Source organism: Corvus brachyrhynchos, unplaced genomic scaffold, assembly GCF_000691975.1.
Source record: "Corvus brachyrhynchos isolate BGI_N302 unplaced genomic scaffold, ASM69197v1 scaffold283, whole genome shotgun sequence".
Classification (NCBI taxonomy): Eukaryota; Metazoa; Chordata; class Aves; order Passeriformes; family Corvidae; genus Corvus; species Corvus brachyrhynchos.
The window spans coordinates 1,625,709-1,632,518 of record NW_008237409.1 but is presented as its reverse complement, the minus strand read 5'-3'; positions in this window follow the sequence as shown (position 1 = coordinate 1,632,518).

Genomic DNA, 6,810 nt, shown 5'->3' with positions numbered 1-6,810 from the left:
GCTGCCAGCAGAGCCATCAGCAGGGCCCAGCTGCTCCCAGCGCAGGGCCTGCCCTCTCATGCGAGCTGCAGACAAGGGCTGTGCGTTTGCAGAGCCTGGCAGCACAGAAAGCAGCAGCAGTCGCTGTTTCCAGGCCTTTCCGCTGCCCTCAGTGAAAAGCACTTTGCAGCAGCCTGGAGGCTCCGGGCTGAGCGCAGCAGCCCCGAGCCCAGGCAGGCACCTTGTCCTGGCCCAGCTCCTCCATGGGTGGATGCTGCCAGCACGTGGTGCCCTGAGCCCTCAGCTGGCACAAGGCAGGGTGGCCCAAGGACGTGTCCCTTGGCTTTCCCCTGGCACCCCACTGGCAGCACACGCTCCCACAGAATCCAGGGGTGCCGGGGGACGGGAGGCAGGAGGATGCTCGCCCTCAAGTGAAATCCTTGGGTTCATCAATTTGATTTCTTCTGGGCCTCTCCTGGCGTGTTGTCACTTTTCTCTGCCACGATCCCTCCGGGATGGGGGTCCCAGGTAGCGCAGGCAGGGCCCTGGTACGGGGGCACCTCCCACAGGGGCTTCCCTGCGGAGCCAATGCCCCCCTTTAGTTACCTGCCCGGTGCTCCCTCACCCCCGGCGTGCTTAACCTCTGACCCCTCCCCTGGCTCCAGTCTGGAGGCCTCGGTGGTGCCTTTTGAGACTTGACCCAAAGGGTGAAATTTTGGTTGTGTCCAAATTGAGGGGGCCTTGCTGCCGACGTGGGTCTGCTCACCCTTAATCTACCCATTACAAACACAGGCATGGTGCTGCCTCTCCCAGCATTGTTCTGGGAGAACTCCACAGAAAAGCAACTGCAAACCACTATTATTTAAATCACTTTGGGTCAGAAAATCAGCTAGAACTTAAAAAAAAAAAAAAAATTCCAAATCACCACTCATAAAATAAATCAATTTCTTTAAAATTAGCCTCCTTAAGTTTGACATCAATTCTGTTTCTGTAAGGTTTGTCTGTTTTGTAATTTTGTTTTTTATCTGTGTTGTTATATTCAGCCCCCTGCTAATAAAATGTCAAATTAAAAAAAAAATTAGTATCCCTGGTATTTCAGAAAACCAATAAAATAAAACCTTACAAGAGAAGCAAAAGAAAATTTCCATCATTCTCTCCTTAACCGAAATCAAAATTAAAGCGTTATTAGAAATTTCATTAGGATGGAGCAGATTGGTAATGAAATTACATTCCAGCTTTCCACAAACCCAGTGTATTAAGTAGGTTTGATCAATGATGTTCACACAATTAATTTTGTCTGATTGCTGAGGATTACTTTATTGACAGTCACATTTCACACTTGTGGGGTTTTTTTGTTTCCCCAGTAAATTCTCCACGATGTCACATCACATGATGGCGAGGCAGCTTTGAAGCCCCGGCTCTCCAAGTGACTTCCAGCGGACCATGACGGGAGTCAAGGTAAGGATGTCACTGCTCTTAATTGTGTTCCTTGTGCTGGGGCTTGGGGACAACCAGCCTCGGGGCCGAGGGGTGCTCTGGAGCCCTGGGGAGGTTCCAGCCGGGAAGCGATGGAGGGAGACCTCGTTCCTGCTCTCCTTGGGCTGCCTGGAGGCTCCCGGCGCTCTGCTGTGATGTTGGGGGGTCTCAGGGCCCATCTTAGGGTCGGTTCTGTGTCTCTGAGCTGTGGTGACAAACTGGCACTGCTGGTTTTGCTGGGTGCAGAGCCAGGCTGGGGTCTGGCACTGCTGTGGGAAGGGTTGGAGATGGTGCCAGGCTGGGACAGCCCTGCCATGTGCTCAGGTGCGTTTGTTCAGTCTCCGTGCTGGTGTTGGCACAGCTGGCAGCACATCTGGAGGCAGACTGAGGCAGGAAGGAGAAGGGGAGGGCAGCAGCTCCAGAAACCACGGGCTGGTTTAAGCGGGCTTTGCTGCTGGTTCCGACTCGGGTTGTTCTGGCAGCACCAAGGATTCTTTGAGGTTTCGCCATCCTTGTCCATGCTGTTTCCTTTGTGCAGGCAGGGGATGCTCCTGGAGCTCTCTGTGTTACTGCTCACAGCTTCACAACGTAATTAGGTGACTTTTACGTGTGAAAATGAAGTCTGTGATATTGCAGAGGCAGAGCGAGGTTCACTTTTAAGTTGCAGGAAGGACCTGGTTCCATGATTTGGGTCTCTGTGTCTTAGAAATGACCCTGGAATTCAGCTGCTCCAGCGAGATTTTACCCACAGGACTCCATGGAAAGCTTCAGGAGTTCAAGACCTGGAAAGGGAAAGCCCTTTTCCTTTTCCTGGGGATAACCTTTGCTGTATTTTGGGCACTTTCTGCTGAGTCCCCAGCTGTACATTTTCAGTGCCAGGGAAGGGGAGCTGCCCCACGGCAGGGTCGGCTGCCTGCTCAGGAGGGGGGTGAGGCACGGGGCACACCAAGCTCCTGTCCCAGCCCCTGGAAGCTGTTTTCCTTCTGTACACACAGCAAAGATACCAGGATCTAATTTTTAGAGATGAGGCATCTCATCTGTCAGGGGCTGAGTGAATTAGAATAAGAGTGTGCTTTTTTCTTTTCCTTAAAACAGCCCAAAGTTTTTATCAAGATGCCATTTATCAGCAGTGCTACCAGCCGCTAGCAGTAGGCATTCTGCCAATCATTTTATGGAAATAGGGAAGGACTTTAATGTTTGGATGCCCATCTGAATCGACTCTTGTTCATGTCAGCAGATCTGATGTGAAAGCAAAGGTGCCCCTATGCAGTCTAGTTACCATCAAACCTGTAAGTGTCAGCACTTTAAAGGCAAGGAACACAATGCTGATGGTGGGCAATGTCACTGGTTTAACCTATTTCAAAGACATCAGCTCCTGCAGTCTTTGCCTGCTCCTTGTCTCTCAAGGATTAGTTATGCCCGAAGTGCACCTGCTCCGTTAATCTCTGCAAATAATTATGGAGATACCTGCTTATCACCAGCTTCCCCTCTTAACAAATTCATCCATTCATCCCTGCTAGTTACCTGCAGGAGTAGCCAGCAGCTACCACACTTGGTCTTTAAGCTCTGCGATCTCACATGATCCTTTAAAGCAGCGTTTGGATGGAGCTGCTGAAGTCACCGTCCTCTGCAGGGCCAGCAGGCAGCTCTCCCCAGCCTGGGGACGGCCACTGTGGCTTCTGCTGCCCAAACTCCAGGGGCAAGATCCAAACTCACCCTCAACCTGAGAGCAAACCCTCTGGGGACGAGGCAGCCTTCAGCCAGGTGAAGGGACCGTGGTCACACCCGAGTCACCCCGTGCCCAAACCTGGTTGAAGAACCAGGATGGCACTGGCTGGACTGGGCAGTGTCATGTGCACTCCTTCGCCACCATCTCCTGTCCCTCTGCCTCCTTCCCTGCTTGTCCTCTCCGTTTCCCTGGTGTTCAAGCTGTGTGTGATTTAGAGCAGGGATTTCTGGCGGTGCCTAACACCACTTTGCCACTCCATCAGTGTTTCCTTCCCCTGATGTGTTCCAAAACCATCTCAGGGATGCAGAAGGCTGAGCTGGGCACTGCTGCTGTTGGGGATAGGGCTGTGTATTCCCAACATCCCTCTGCTCCCTCCCTGCCCTCTGTTTGCACGGCATTTCCATCGTTTTGGAGGTCAGGGGGTTTTTGGAGGTGACCCCAAGGGATCCTGGTGTGGCTGGGCAGGAGGTGCAGGCAGCGCAGGCAGCGTGGCCCCTCACACGGGCACTGCTGCTGCTGCAGCTGTTGACACTTGAAGTGATTAACATGGGGAGGACAGTGAGAGGGAAATAAATAACACCCTAATCTCTGGCACCATCATTCCTTTGATGAGAACAAAAAATATGAAGACTGAAAGATCAAAATAACTGTATTAGAGCATGAAAAGGGAAATGCTCTTTTAACCACCACTGTTCAGATATATCTCCTCAGATCTGACATGCTGTAATATATTTGTAACACAGATATATATTAGGGGGTAAAGCTGGTGATTAATTTGCTTTACCTTTTCAGAGCATATACATAAAAACCTACATTAGCAGAATTAGCATTTTACCTGTCTTTGAAGATCTTTGCTTTGAAATGTATCAAGTCTTGTCGATTTTATGTCTCTCAGAAGAATAAGAGTTGTTTTTTCATGAAGCTTCCCCCTGGCCCACCTCCTCCCTGGTTTGCCGGCACGGTGCAGGCAGAGATGCTCGGGGTTTGTCTCTAATTACTGCATCAGCACCCTCCGGGGCATTGCTTTAGCTGCTGCCCATATTCACCCCTCTTGACTCATAATTGCTGTTGAAGCTTCTGAGACTAGAGATCAAAGTATTCATGTCATTCATGTTCCTGTCAAAGGTCTTATCGTCAAAGCACCAACTATATTTCGAGAGACGTCTGCTTTTCTCAAGAGCAACACACAAACTTGGCTTTGCTTTTTTTCTTTTTTCCCTCCTCCTCGTTGCAACGTTGCTGCAAGGAAGTGCAGGTGAGGGAAGGAGGAAGCAGCAAGGGGCTGCCCAGGCTGCATCCCTGGATATTTAGTTATTGATTGTTAAGGAACATCGTTCCAACCAAAATTGCTGTTCCAAATTTCTTTCTTTGCCTGACCTTCCCCCTGCCCCGTGCCTGCACATGTGGGATGTTGGAGCTGGACTTGTCTCTGCAGTTTGCTGGTGGTGTTTTGGTGGCTCCTCAGGAGAGCTGGTTGGCTGGTGAGATTTTACCTCCAGCTAAAACATCAGAGACAAAAATTTGTTGTTTGTGATTTTTAATGCAATCAAAATTTGGATTCAGACAACTTAGCAGAAATGTTCAGCTTGATTTGTCCTGTTTTCCTTTGGGGAAGAGGCTGTGGGTCAGGAGTCACGGGGATGCCCAGTGGGCAGGGGATGACTCAGGAAAACCTGAATGGGTGCAGGATCTGCCCCAGGACCCACCGGCCCAGCCACATGTGGGGAGCAGCAGAGCCTCAGCACTCCCTGCCCACCACAGCAACTTCTGATGAGTTTCTCTCCGAGTCCTCAGAACTGGGAGCAGGAAAAGAACTTTATAAAATTCTCCACAACCAGTCGAGCGGAACCTATTTTCTCTCACAATGCAATTAACGGCACCAACATTTACAAAATATGATTACAAGCACTTTGGTTAAGTAGAGGAAAGTATATTAGATAGCAGCGAGGGGTTGATCTTAATGTGCATTTTTTCGAGAGACTTGCATTTTCTTTGTGCAAATAAAGAGGCCCTAAATTCTCCATAGGCACTAAAATCAATGCAGTGGAACCATGATAACAAACACAGGCTCCACTTTTTGCTACATCCCCCAATTAATTAAGCCTTTCACGGGCATGTAATTAGGAACATTAGCAAGTCATAAAATTGCCGTGAGTCTCTAAATTATGTGCTGGCCCTCAGCAATTTGTTTTTAATTCCTTTTGAAGACAATGGCACTGCGGGGTCCCATAGATCTTCATAGCAGCCTACTGTTTACTTCTTTATGGCTCTATGAAGATCTAACTGTTTTCTACTGCTCCCAGATGCACCCGCACTATTTTCTTGTGCGTTTTCATTACCTGAGTTAGATTTAAAGGGAAACGGCCTCGGCCGCCCCGCGCCCGCCCCGCCGGTGCCGGGAGCAGGGAAGGAGCGGAGCGGAGCGGGGATGCTCGCCCGGAGCCCGGGCTGCTCAGCAGCCGCCAGCCGGCACCGCAATTTATGCACTTCTACGTAGACTGGTGCGAAAAGGCAGATAAATAAATAAATAACCGGGAATCATTTCGGGGGAAGGTTTATTTCCCTGTTACTGTGATTTACTCCTCCTTGATGAGAGTGTCTCTTTGGCAGCGGAGGCGCGGGCAGACGTTTGTGCGCGCGCGGGGTCAAGAGCGGCAGAAAGAAGTAAATAGTGGAAGCAAATTGTTTTTCCTTCCAAAATATCCTGGCTCGTTCACAGCTAAGGGGTCACCAGGATAATACCTGGACACGTGTTCTCGTAGCGGGACCATGCTGTGGTGGGTACACGGGGACTGCTGAGTGTTTTAACCGATTTGGGGTTTATTGCATCAGTCTGTGGGCAGTAGGAGTCGACGCCCAGCAGCGTGGAGCTCTCCCTCCTTTCCAGCTGTGGGCCTGTCCCGGTGCTGCATCCCGGGAATTCCGGCAGTCTCCGGGCGGGTGTTGCTTTCCAAGCCTTGCTCACCACGCTTGCTGGTTCCCCCGAGCACTGAGGATCGGAGCCAATTAGTGCTGTTGAATTACCAAATGGGTTTAGTGGTAATAATAATAAGCAGAGATTGTAGTAAATGAGGTGAATTCTGGCTCGTCTCCATCCAGCTGCCGTGACACCAGAGCTTGTGGCCATCCCAGGACTCCTGGCTGCCTCCTGCACTGTCCTTTGTCCTTTCAAAACCTCCGTGCTAATGTCCTTCTTAATGCAAAGTGGAGAACATGTTACTGCTGGACCAGGGGATGTGTCAAAAAGCAGCAACCCAGAAGGGAAACCATCCCCAGAATCCTTCATCTTCACCACTGCTTTCACTGCCTGATTAAGCTTTGTTTTGGGGCTGGAAGAAATATCAAGCCGAGCATATTATAACACTGTGCCTTGTGGTGTGAAGCAGCAGCTGGACAGAGGGCACAGACGTGGGTCCATTAGTTGTCAGCAAGAGAGAGAAAAGTGGGAAGTGTTTGCAGCACGGAGCACCAGGATAGTCAGGAATAAGGTGACGCTTAAAGGATACCCGAAGTGCAGGAAGAGGGCAGCCCAGTAGCTCCCCTTTTAAAATCTATTTGCATTTCAGTGAAATTCTGACTCTGGGGGGATTGCAGCCTCCAGCTGGGGCAGGGAGCAACAAGTTCTT